Below are 13,132 nucleotides of genomic sequence, written 5' to 3'. Positions count from 1 at the left end.
CTTCATACAGGTCTTGTGCGTAACTGCTTGGATTTATACCTAAGTATTTTATTTTTGGAGGTGCTAATATAAATGGTATTGTATTTTTAATTTCAAATTCCACTTGTTCCTTGCTGGAAAATAGCAAAGAAGTTGTTTTGTACATCAACTTTGTATGCTTCAACCTTGCTATAATTGTTTGTTAGTTCCAGGAATTTATTTTGTTCATTCTTTCACATTTTTTACATAGGCGATTATGTCATCTGAGAAAAAGACGGTTCTGTTCCTTCCTTCCCAATCTCTATGCCTTTGGTTTCTTCTCTTGCTCTATTGTATGACCAAGGACTTCCAATGTGATGTTGAAACGGAGTGGTGGTATTACTGGTTACCTGAGCCTTTCCTTGTACAGGATCTTAGAGTGAAAGCTTTGAGTTTCTTACCATTAAATATAATGTTAGCTCTAGTTTTTTTGTAGATAGCCTTTGTCAGGTTGAGGAAGTTTCCCTCTATTCTCACTTTGCTGAGAGTTTTTATAATGAATGGATGTTGAATTTTGTCTGCATCTATTGGTAGGTCATGTGATTTTTTTTGTCGGTTGATGTGATGGATTACATTTATTGATTTTCAAGTGTTGAATCAGCCTTGCATACTTCAGATAAATCCCACTTGGTTTTGGTGTATAATTGTTTTTGTGCTTTTTTTGGATTCAGTTTGCTAATAGTTCAAGAATTTTGGTACCTATGTTCATGAGAGTTGTTGGTCTATAGTTTTTTCTCTGCTTTTTTTACTCTGTAAGAGATTATAGAGAATTGGTATATTTTCTTCCAAAAATATTTTATAAAATTTACCAGCAAACTCATTTGGGCCTAGTGCTTTCTGTTTTAGAAGATTATTAATCATTGATTTAATTTCTTTACTAGACAGAGGCCTGTTCAGATCATCTGTTTCTGCTTGTGTGAGTTTTGGCTGATTGTCATTTAAGGAATTGGTCTATTACATTTAGGATATCAAATTTCTGGGCAGAGAGTGGTTCATAGTATCCTTTAGTTATCTTTCTAATCCATGGGCTCTGTAGTGATGTCCCCTTTTCACTTCTGATATTAGTAATTTGTTTTCTCTTTTTTTCTTAGTCTAGCTAGAGGATTATTGATTTTTGAATTATATTCTTTTAAGAATATGAGCATGAAGAAAATAATAGAACTAATTTGAAAAGAAGGGATCCAGTTGAATAAACAGGTAGGCTGATCTCACATTGAAAGTGCTTTATGTGTAAAGGGCTATGCTGCGTTTGCAATTGTGAGTCTCATAGTGCCAGCATACATAAATAAATAACTCTTCAGGGTGTTTCTTAGAAGACGCTTTTGTGCCTCCAGCTCTTGCCCTAATAGATTGTCTGTATAGTTTTGCATTTCATCCCTGAAATTTTCTTTGGAACCACTCCAGGAAGGCTTTTGCCTTAAGTCCCCATCAAAATTTTCTTGTCAAAGTCACCTATGACTTAATTTTCTAATGACTAGTTACTCCCTCTTGGAAACCTTTCTTACTTGGCTTCAGTAAGTAAGTAATTCATACCAGTCTTGTGCTATAAATTCAGTAAGTAATTCATACCGTTCTCACCTGATTTTACCCCTGGCTCTTGCTGTATTTTCCCTTGCTCATATCTCTCCATTTCTCAAACTGTAAGCATCGTGTGCCTCAGGGGTTGGATCCTAGAGATACTTCTCTCCATGCCTAACTCTCTCTCTCTTTCTCTCTCTGCCTAGTCTCTCCCCCTTCCTGCTCACTGTGTCTTCTATACTCACTCTCTTGACGAAATCATCTCATTGCTTTAAATATCATCTACATGCTAACACCTTCCAATTTCTCTTTCATAGTTCTGTTCTCTCAACTGAACTCGAGACACATATTTTCAGCTGTCCACTGTCATCTCCCCTTGGAGAAACAGAACAGCTTCTCAAAATTAACGTGTCCAAAACTAAGCTCCTGCTCCCATAAGCCACCCACCTCCCTCAGCCTCTTTCACCGCAGCTCCATTTTTCTAGTTCCTCTCACCAAAACCCATAAAGTTCACCCCTTCCTCCTCTCCTCTCTTACACGCTACATTAAGTAAGTACATCGACAGATCACCTTGACTGTGCTTTTAAAATTACATCCAGATGCCTTCAGCTCGTTACCGCTTCCTGGCCGGTGGTCCGGTGTGAGCCGCCATTGTCTCACCCGGGATGAGGGCAGTAGGCTCCCGCCCCATCACCGTGGCCGTCTAATCACGCAGCTGCCAAAGGGATCCTTTAAACACATAACTCAGCACCTGGCCTTGGCTTTCTGTCTCACTAAGACTAAAATCCAAAGTCCTTTCAAAGTTCTGCATGGTTGAGATACTCCCTCCCCGGCAGTGGCCTCTGGGATAATCTCCTGCTCACTTACTCACATTCAGCCATACTGGCTCCTCGATGTTCCCTCAACATGCCAGGCAAATTTTTGCTTCAAGGCCTTGGTACTTGGTGTTCTCTCTGTCCATAAAGTTCCTCCCCCACCTTCTTGCTCAATAGAAGTTTTTATTCAGATATTTTAGGGAAAGTCCTTTCTCTATAACTGCAACTCTTCCGCCACCCCCTCCAAAGTTTCTGTCCCCCTTCCCTGCATTGTTTTTCTCCTTGGCAATTTTCACAATTTAGAATCCTTTATATTTTACTTATTTATCATGGACCCCCTGCTACAATTTAAGTTTCATTGAAGGTAATGTCTTCTTATTTAATAACAGCTTTTCACTTCTTCCATCTCCGTAGACAATTCAAATCAGACTTACTTTTTTCATTTAATTGAACACTGTTGAATGCTTTCATTGTCCCAGCAGTGTGCCAGGCACATTTGCACACTCAGTTTAATTTTCCCAGCTTACCTCTGAAGTAAACATTGCAGTCCCCATTTTGCAGAAGAAAAACCAGAGGCTGAGAGGATATGGCCTCTTTTCTGTAGGCAATAATAGATATTGGAGTGGGGCTTTAAACTTAAGACCTCTAACTGCATGTTATGTCCTTTTCTAATTTGCCGCACTATGGACTAACCCACTTTAAAAATAAAGATTTTGCTTTTGAAAGGGAATTTGGAAGGGGCTGTTTTTACCCATCCTTCGCCATCTGACTTCTCATTACGTCATCTCCTGTCTTGTGCTCATCTCTTCCTGTGACACTTAACTCAGCTGCTACTGAGGACATCCTGTTCTCTTAATCCAGTTGCATGATTCCCCACATCTTTGCTGTGAGTTACTCTTGTATATTTAATAGGTGGCCACTTTTACAAATTTGAAATGGTCACACAGGCACAGGTCGCACCTTCCAGAGAAGGAAGTCAACGATATGATAAGAGAGATGGAATGAGAGGGGAGAGCTGAGCTGAAAGGTTTAAGAAATTTCTCTCTGATGACTGAACTAACGAAGAAGCCATTGAGAAAGCAGCAGTTAGAGAGTTATGGAGCCAAAAATGAGTTTGGAGCAAAGTGACTGAAAATACCTAAGAACTAACAAGGAAAATGGGGCCAGACTCATAGGTGGAGAGCAGGATCACAGCCAGTGCGGGGATGTTAGGAGGTGGAGGGACTGAGCAAAAGGAAAAAAGACTCATGGGCGTGGACAACAGAGTGGTGATTGTTGGGGGGGGGGGGGGGTATAAGAGGACTAAATGGTAGTGGACAAAAAAATACCATGAAGATAAACATGCCTTTTCTCAAGCAAAAAAATAAAAGCCATTGAATTGTTTAAAAAGAAAATAAACGTATTTTTTAACACTAAAAAAAAATAAAGAGACAGAAAAAAAAAATACTAAGAACCGAAGCCTACTCTGAGAGGAAACTGTTTGGGCTCAAGCCCAAGACTCTAAAACTAAGCAACTTGTATGAATGTGGTGTAAGTCTCAGATATATTCCACATTCTTTGGCCCCAGATAGTTTCTTGCTTCTTATTTTTTTCTTATTTTCTTCTTTATTTTCCTTATATCCTTATCCTTATTTTCTTTTTTATTGGTTTACTTTTTGATGTAAATGGTTTGTTTTCACATCTGCAAAACAAGATAGTACACTTTTAGTTCGCTATTTTTATAACTTTTTAAAAAATAGATTTTATTTATTTATTTTTAGAGCAGGGAAGGGAGGGAGAAAGAGAGGGAGAGAAACATTAGTGTGTGGTTGCATCTCATGCACCCCTTACTGGGGACCCTGGGCACCTGGCCTGCAGCCCAGGCACGTGCCCTACACTGGGAATTGAACCGGCGACCCTGTGGTTTGCAGGCCAGTGCTCAGTCTACTGAGCCACACCAGCCAGGGCTGATATTTTTCTAACTTTAAAATCACTGTATCACTCTAGTCAATTTACAGTCTAGCGCTAGTGAAAATTAGACCTCTTTTTACTGTGCAAAATGTCTCTAAAAGTAATAATTTATATTTTTAATTAAATACACAGAATTGCTGAGGTACTTTTGGATAAAAGTGGAAATAGTTTAAAAATCATTTTTATTTCTTATTAAGATGTTCAGACATCCTTACCTTAAAAGTGACAGACTGTGTTTCCAAAGTGACTGGCACTGGAAAAACCTCATGGGTTTCTAGGTAACGGTCAGTGTTTCCTTAATGTCAGTGAGCTGTTTCATGATGGGCGTATACCATCGGACCACTTTCCATTGGCTGAAGGTGAGATTTTAAAAAACCACATAGGAATTGTAATATTAAATGCCAAGTTTAGATTTTTCTCAAAATGCTGAGCTGATGCAATAGTTTAAGAAAGGAATTCTAGGACATCTAGTCAAAGTGGAGGTGCAGGTAAACACAGCTTGCCTCCTTGCACAACCGCAGCAAAAATTGTAACTAAATTACAAAACAACTACCACCCAGAATCAACAGAAAATCTAGCTGTATGGAAGTCTGACAACCACAGAATTAAAGGAGTCACATTCTTCCAGATGGGTAGGGGGGGCAGAGATGTGGAGTTGTGAAACCGGTAGTCCTACCCCCGCAAGGTGGTGGATAAAACTTGGGAGGGACACCTCAGGAACGAGCGATTCCAGCCCCACACCAGACCACCCAGCCTAGGGTTCCAGTGCCAGCAAGGTTAAGTCCCTATGACTTCTGTGTAAATACCAGTGGAGTTGGTATAGCAGAAGAAACTGTGGGATTCTCAGGCATCTCCTTTTAAAGGGCCCACAAAAATCTTAGGACTTACGCAGATTCACTCCCTGTGGGCTCTAGCACCAGGAGAGCAGCTGGAAGGTAACCAGTGGCATATGGGGTGAAACTGAAGTGTTTGGAGTCAGGGTGAGCGCTGGGGACATCTCCATCCTAGACAAAACTCCAGAGGCCAGGCAGAGGCCATTGCCCCTTTTCTGAGCCCTCCCCGACAAAGAGCCAGAGCGGTGAACCATATCAGATCCATCAACCGAGTTTACCTAAGGCTTTGCCCCATCTGAACTATGGGTGCGCTTTTTATGACAGGCCATGCTACTAAGACAGGAATTCAAAGCAGCTCTACCTAATACAGAGAAACAAACACAAGGAGGCCACCAAAATGAGACAAAGAAATATGACCCAAATGAAAGAACAGAACAAAACTCCAGAAAAAGAACTAAACAAAATGGAGATAAGCAATCTTTGTCTGATGCAAAGTTCAAAACACTGGTTATTAGGATGCTCAAGGAACTCATTGAGTACTTCAACAGCATAAAAAAGACCCAGGCAGAAATAATGGCTACACTAAGTGACATAAAGAAAAATTTACAGGGAATCAACAATGGAGTGGATGAAGCTAAGGATGAAATCAATGATTTGAAACACAAGGAAGAAAACAGTTCAATCAGAACAGCAAGAAGAAAAAAAGAATTAAAAAAAATGAGGATAGGGTAAGGAGCCTTTGGGACAACTTACAAGTGTACCAACATTCAAGTGATAAAGGTGCTGGAAGGACAAGAGAAAGAGCAAGAAATTGAAAACTTATTTGAAAAAATAATGAAATAAAAGTTACCTAATTTGGTGGAGGAAATAGACATACAAGTCCAGAAGGCACAGGGTCCCAAACAAGTTGAACCCAAAGAGGACCACACCAAGACACATTATAATTAAAATGCCAAATGTTAAAGAGAGAATCTTAAAAGCAGCAAGAGGAAAACAGATAGTTATGTACAAAGGAGTTCCCCTAACACTGTCAGCTGCCCTAGCTGTGGCTCAGTGGGTTGAACGCCGGCCTGCAAAACAAAGTGTCGCTGGTTCGATTCCCAGTCAGGGTGCATTCCTGAATTGTGGTCCAGGTCCCCAGTAGGGGGCATGTGAGAGGCAATCATACACTGATGTTTCTCTTTTCTTTCTCTCTCCTTTCCACTCTAAAAATAATTAAAATCTAAAAAAACAAAAAACAAAAAAAAAAAAAACAAGAAAGGAAATCTATCTTCCCCTAAAGACGTTTAATACTTCCAAAACAAATATATTTCTTCACCATACTGTTTCTCTCTGATTGAGACTAATTTAAATTGTTAGTTCTTCTCATTAGACAGTTTTTTTTTCCGTTTATTTGAAATATTCCTAGTTTTTCCTCACTTTTATTTTTACAACTTTCCCCCCTCTTTTTTTTTTTTTTTTTTGCATTTATCTATATCTTGCCGGGCTAACTCTAATTCTTATAAAAGAGATTAATAAGGAATCAAGGGATTAAGCTCATATCAATTGTGAAAGGATTTACCCTTTTGCTTTAAGTATGTTTTAAGCTGCTTATTCTCACATTCATATTTGTATCCATTTTTAAATGTTTGCTGAGATTCATTTCTTTATCAATGGAGTCTCTGAGGAAAAAAAGACATTGTGCTATAGATTAATCTCTTATCTGCATTTTTAATGAATACTGGGCACTGGTGATTATTTAAATAGCGTCAGAAAGACAATGGTTATCCGATTTAAAAATGTTCTTTTTAAAGAGCGGTACAGCTTCTGTGCTTCACTCCTGAACAATCAGGGTGTTTCCTGATTGCAGAGTCAGGAAATACTTTACTTTTGAAGCAATAACGGTTATTCCTGGAAGGTTTTATAATTGGCTGCATAGCGATAACGTGGGCTTTCAACAAATACAATGAAATTACTGCTGCCTTACTTAAAAAGAAAACGTCGTAAGTGTGGCAGAAGGCTGGTCCTGAGGATTACATCGGTTTGGTTTATTCTGTGCTCTTGGAGAACAACTTTCCCCTGGCTTCCTGAGCAAAGGTATATTTCCTTAGTGCTTTTAATGATCTAGATTTTTATCCAATATTTGATTCCCTTTAAATGGTATTGTGTTGTAGTTGTAGCATTTGTTTCTTAATCAGGCAAAATGTTATTTCTGTAATACCCCTGGATTGCTTGAGGTATGATAAATAATTACGATACTGAATGAGACATAACAGCATGACACTCAGGCATCTAGTGGGAAGTTTCTTTTAATCTAGAGTGAGGAATTGCTTTAATGTCTGAATTTTTGAGAGTTGAATTGAAATTCTTTTAGCGAGATTACTGAAGTGTAACGACAAAATACTCGCTAAAGATGGCCCTATGCTTTTTCTAAACAGTCGTGAGGCATTTGAAAAAAGCCCTGTTCATTTCATTGTTTCTTGAATTGATTATTGCATCAATGGAGATGAATAATTTCAATGAATTACGGTATTTCTGGCTTAATCACAGAGATAATTTTACGTCTTCTTTAGTGACATGGATACAAAAATAAACCCACATAAATTTCGATCTAAATGAGACCTTAATCGACTATGTTATTTTGTCCCCCACCTTTTCTGGAGAGGAAACTGCAGGAGGCAGAATAGCCAAAATTTCTGCCTGAGCTGGGGATAGAATTTAAACCTGTCAATCTCTAGTTTGGCAGAGGTTTCTTGTCATTATTGTTTTATGTTAAAGATTATGTGCTTCCACAGAATAAAAACCTTGCCTTGAGTTGGCATTAAGTCCTCATCAGAGTCTGTGGGATGTGAGCAGATTCTGAGCCGTGGTATTTTTCGTATCTAGTGTACGGGTAACCAGAGTGGGAAGCGAGAGTGTGTGGCCTGAGGTCTCTGTGGCATCTGGAGACACTCCTGAGGCACGCGTTGGCTTCCCGGTTGGGGTAAACTCTGAGAAGAGGGGGAAGCCACGGCTCTCTCTTTGGGGGACTGCCAGGTCTCTTGAATTATCAATAGGGATTTAATAAACCTCTCTCACTCCCAGAGAACTTGTGTCAAGGTTCTAGGCTGTTGTCCACTACCATTTATATGCCTGTTTGCTGCCAACAGTTACCCAGTTTCTTCTGAGCACAGGACACTTCCCCAGTGGTCATGTGGAAGAGCTCTAAGTATAATTCAAAATAGCCCCAACTCATTCTCATTCTTTCACTTAAGAGCTTATGGTATAATGGTACAGGAAAGGGGGGGGGAAGAGAGAGAGAGAGAGAGAGAGAGATTGCAGGATACAATACAGGAAGTCAACTACAAATAAATAAATAAATACATATATTCAGTTAACACTGTCCTATGGGAGAATACTGTTTTCCCAAAATATCCTTTGTATGTGCAAGTACTGGATAGAGATTTTATTTCTTTTCTGCTTCTTCTGATTGCTCCTTTGAATAAATGTCTCAGTAGAAGGTTTTCATGGTTCTCTGGTAACTCATTTCCCCACTCTGGATATTTTACTGTTTTTATCCATGTGATTCTTCTGGTGCAGGCTCTGAGTGTGTAGACAGGGGCAATATAGTGTTAACTTTCTTATGTGTCTTCCACATGATGACAAGCAAAAGCAAAGCTGAATGTTGTTAGATCAGAGTGTCTGTCTGCAGTCCCGGCCTTCGAAAGCTATGGTTAGCTATGACCTGAGAAATGGTATTACAGGTAACTAGAATTTGTGTTTCATGGTGTAGTTAACAACTCAAATTCCTGGAAAGTTAAATTACTCAGTTCAGTCCAGGTGATGAGCTTTGCTTGTTTTGGGTTGGCCAAAAAATTCCTTTAGTTTTTTTTTATAAAATAAAGGACATATTTTTCACTTTCACCAATAACTTTATTGATGTGAATATTTTGAGTATGTTGGCTATCTTCTGCTTGGTATAATGTTAATAACTCTCAATTAATGTCTTGATTTGATTGCTATCAACTTCAGCTGGTCCACTCAACTGTGGAGCATTGTCCAGTGAGAAATCTCCCACACAAAAATTCTCAAAACACTTTTGACACTTTTGATCAGTCACAGCACCTTCTTCATACCCTGCACAAATCTTTTTTTGGCATTTCATTTGCATTTTTACCTTTCTTGAAATAATAAAGTATAATACACCAAAAATGTTGTGTATTTTCTTCCACCTTCAATATTAAAATGACTGCACAAAAATTCACCAATTTTGATAATTTTTTAAAAATGCACACTGATATGACAGCTGTCACAGTACAATCTAACACAATTATTTCAAATGAAGTAAAGACAACTAAGCACTACTAGAGCCATCTTATGGAAAAAAAAAACAAATGAACTTTTTGGCCAACCCATTAACAGCTGGATCATTAACTGAATTACTCAATACATTTAGGTGTTGAACCTTTATCTGTGATCACAGGGAAGGGTTCCGTGAGACTATAGAAATTCAGCCACTAATCAGTCATTCATGTAGGAGCTCTCAATATAATGGAAGAGAAAATGTACAAACATCAACACAGGGTAAGTGACACAACTGAGGTTGAATTGACTTTATTTGCAGTTTCAATGGTGGGATAGACTGTAACTTCAATACCACACCAAAATAATTTAAATATTTGTAACAAGATAAAATTGTTCAGATTCTAAAACATTCTACTGATAATATTTCTGATTCCATACTTTTATAGAGATATGTTTGAAAATTTAGGAGCATTTGGTTGCAAAATCAGATGAAAAGTATTTAATAAAATAGAGTTTTTGGGGGAGAAGGGATCACTCTGTCTTAGGGCTTTGCCCAACACACTAGAATCATCTTACCTTCAGCAGTGTTTAATGTCAGCTAGTTCACTTTCCACAGCTTTGAAGCTTGTCAGATACAAAAGTAAAAAGAAAATGTCAGAACCCTTTCTGGTGTGGCTTGGTTGGTTGGAGCATAGTCCTGTAAAATGAAAGGTCGCTGGTTTGATTCCCAGTCAGGGCACATGCCGGGATTGCAGGTTCAGTCCCCAGTAGGGGAGTGTATGGTTGGCAACTGATTGATGTTTCCCTTGTATTGATCTCTCTCTCTCTCTCTCTCCCCCATCCTCCCCCTCACCCCCTTTCCCCCTTCTCTCTCTGGAACAAAAAAGAAAAGAAAATGTCAGAAAGCTAAGGTTGATGGTCATGCTTTAGTACAAAACACCTGACTGTTTTCCTGAGTCATGTCAAGTGTTCAGGGTGAGTCATAGGAAACACTGAGAACAGCCAGCTGAAATTTTTGTGATTTTTAATTGTGAATTCTCTGAGAACATATCCCTAATAATCACATGAGAAAGAACAAATTCTGGATTTAGAATTGGTGCTAAAAGATTTGAATATATACCATAGATGTCTGACTGTGAAGCAGCATTGTAGATAAGATGCTCTCCTGTTTTTCCAAAGATAAAAATTACCAAAACAGTTTTTTATGCTAGTACACATATTGAGGGTCTAATATGTACCATGAATTATTCCAGGCTCTGAGGATACAACAAGGAAAAACTGAAAGAAGGAAGGAAGGAAGGACGGAAGGAAGGAAGGAAGGCAGGCAGGCAGGCAGAAATTACATCTCCTAGAGCTTACATTTTAGCAAATAAATTATACAGAATGTTATTGGTAAGTGCTATGCAGAGTACTAGAGCAAGGACAAAATCCAGGGAAATGCTGGCGCTCTGTGTGTGTGTGTGTGTGTGTGTGTGTGTGTGTGTGTGTGTGTTGGGCAGGGGGATGGGTACTGCCTCACAAGTGATATTAGCACGTGGATTTAAATGAGGTGAGAGAGTGGGCCTTGCAATTACCGGGGGGAGGAGCATGGAAGTCAAAGAGAGGACTGTGCCTGGCATTTTCAGGAAAAACGAGGAGACTGGTGTGGCTGAGAGTGAGGGAGAGGGAATGTTACATGGGGGTAAGGTCAGAGCTAATGAGGTAGGGGTGGAAAGAGGAACATCCAGGCGTGGAGCCACAGTGCACATTTAAACTACGCGTATGTCACATGCAGGTGGAAGGGCCCTGCAGGACATTGTAAGGATCTTGTCTTTCACCCTTTATGAAATGGGGAACTTGGAGGATTTGCAGGTGAGTAACATGATGAGTTTAAAAAGGGTCCTTTTGACGTTTGAGAATAGATTGAAGGGGGCAAGGCGCACCAGTTAAAAGGTTATTGTTGTACCAGATGAGAGATGATGAATAGTATTCTATTGTGTGAATGCACCACATTTTGTTTGTCCATTCATTTTTTTCTTCAGTATTATTGGGATATAGTTGACATATAATGTTGTATTAGTTTAAAGTATACAACATAATAATTTGATACATGGATGCATTGTGAAATGATTACCACAATAAGTCTAGTAATAAGTATATTACCTCCCCAGAACTTATTTATCTTATAACTAGGAGTTTGTACCTTTGACCCTTTCACCCGTTCCCTCCACCATTTCTATGAGCCTGATTTTTTTTTTTAATTTTTATTTTTAGATTCCACATATAAGTGAGACCATGTAGTATTTGTCTTTGTCTGAGTTACTTAGCAAAATGCCCTCAGGATTCATGCATGTTGTCCCAAATGGCGGGATTTCCGTGTGTGTGTGTGTGTGTGTGTGTGTGTGTGTGTATGGCTACATAATATTCCTGTGTGCGTTTGTGTGCATGTGTATTTCCCATTTTCTTTATCCACTTACCTACTGATGGACACTTAGGTTGCTTCCATGTTTTGGCTATTGTGAATAATCCTGCAATGAACATGGGGTGCAGATACCTTTTCAAGACAGTGGTTTTGTTTCCTTTGTACATATACCCAGAAATAGAATTACTGGGCTAGACGGTAGTTCTATTTTTACTATTTTGAGGAACCTCCGTGCTGTTTTCCATAGTGGCTGTGCCAAGATACCTCCCCACCGGCAGTGCACAAGGGTGCCCGTTTTTTGTATGTCCTCACCAGCACTTGTTACCACTTGTATTTTGATGACATCATTCTAACAGGTGTGAGGTGATGTCTCATTGTGGTTTTGATTTGCATTTCTCTGATGAGTAGGGAGTATTGTTAATTTGGGTTGTTTCCAGGTTTGGGCTATTTTGACTAAGGCTTCTATGAATGTTTGTATACAAGCTTTTGTGTGGACTTCTGTTTTCAGGGCTTTGGCGAAATCTTAGCAGTGCCATGGTCGGGTCCTGAGTTAAGCCCATGTTTAACACCTGAGAAACCTACTGAACAGTTTTCTAAAGGAGTTGTGGCATTTTACATTTCTGAATACAATGTATGCAAGTTCCAGTTGCTCCGCATCCCAGTGGGTTCTTGGTCTTTTCGATGTTAGCCATCTAATAGGTGTGTAATGTTATCTTACTGTGGTTTTAATTTGTATTTTACCTGATGGCTAATGCTGATGAAGGATGTCTGAATTTTAATCTCTCCCCCTGGGAAGTTTATTTTAAGCTCATTGTTGAAACTTTTGTTCCTTTTAGCCGAGGCTCATAATAACCTTCATTCATTCATTCATTTGCAGTCATTACACTTTAAAAATTATCTTTTTCTTTTACTTTGAACCCTCTCACAATTTTTATTTTCTTAAAGATTCTATTTATTTATTTTTAGAGAGCAGGGAAGGGAAGGAGAAAGAGAGGAAGAGAAACATCAATGTGTGGTTGTCCCTTGTGCACTCCCCACTGGGGACCTGGCCCACAACCCAGGCCTGTGCCCTGACTGGGAATCAGACCATCAACCTTTTGGTTCACAGGCCCCCACTCAGTCCACGGAGCCACACCAGCCAGGGTGCCCCTCATAATTTTTAAAAGTACTTAAAGGATATACCATGATTTATTAAAGGCTGGTAGTGGCCTATATCATCTCATGGTTTTGTGTTTGGGAACTGACTGCATTTAAAATGGAAATGTATGATACCGATATCATTAACTGTCAATCTTTTAAGACAGTTGTGTCTGATAGTGTAATATAAATTTGCT

The 13,132-nt window shown here is 39.1% G+C and overlaps 1 protein-coding gene across 3 annotated transcripts in view; it reads left to right on the top strand.

Moving 5' to 3' along the window:
• TBC1D4 (TBC1 domain family member 4) overlaps positions 1 to 13,132 on the top strand; it is a 182,297-nt gene that overhangs the window by 99,035 nt on the left and 70,130 nt on the right. The gene's annotated exons all lie outside the window — the stretch shown is intronic.

This window comes from Pteronotus mesoamericanus, unplaced genomic scaffold (assembly GCF_021234165.1).
Source record: "Pteronotus mesoamericanus isolate MK-2021 breed Mesoamerican mustached bat unplaced genomic scaffold, CSHL_Meso_final contig_94, whole genome shotgun sequence".
NCBI classification, from domain to species: Eukaryota; Metazoa; Chordata; class Mammalia; order Chiroptera; family Mormoopidae; genus Pteronotus; species Pteronotus mesoamericanus.
The sequence above is the reverse complement of the archived record's forward strand: the minus strand, read 5'-3'. Positions and strand labels throughout refer to the sequence as shown.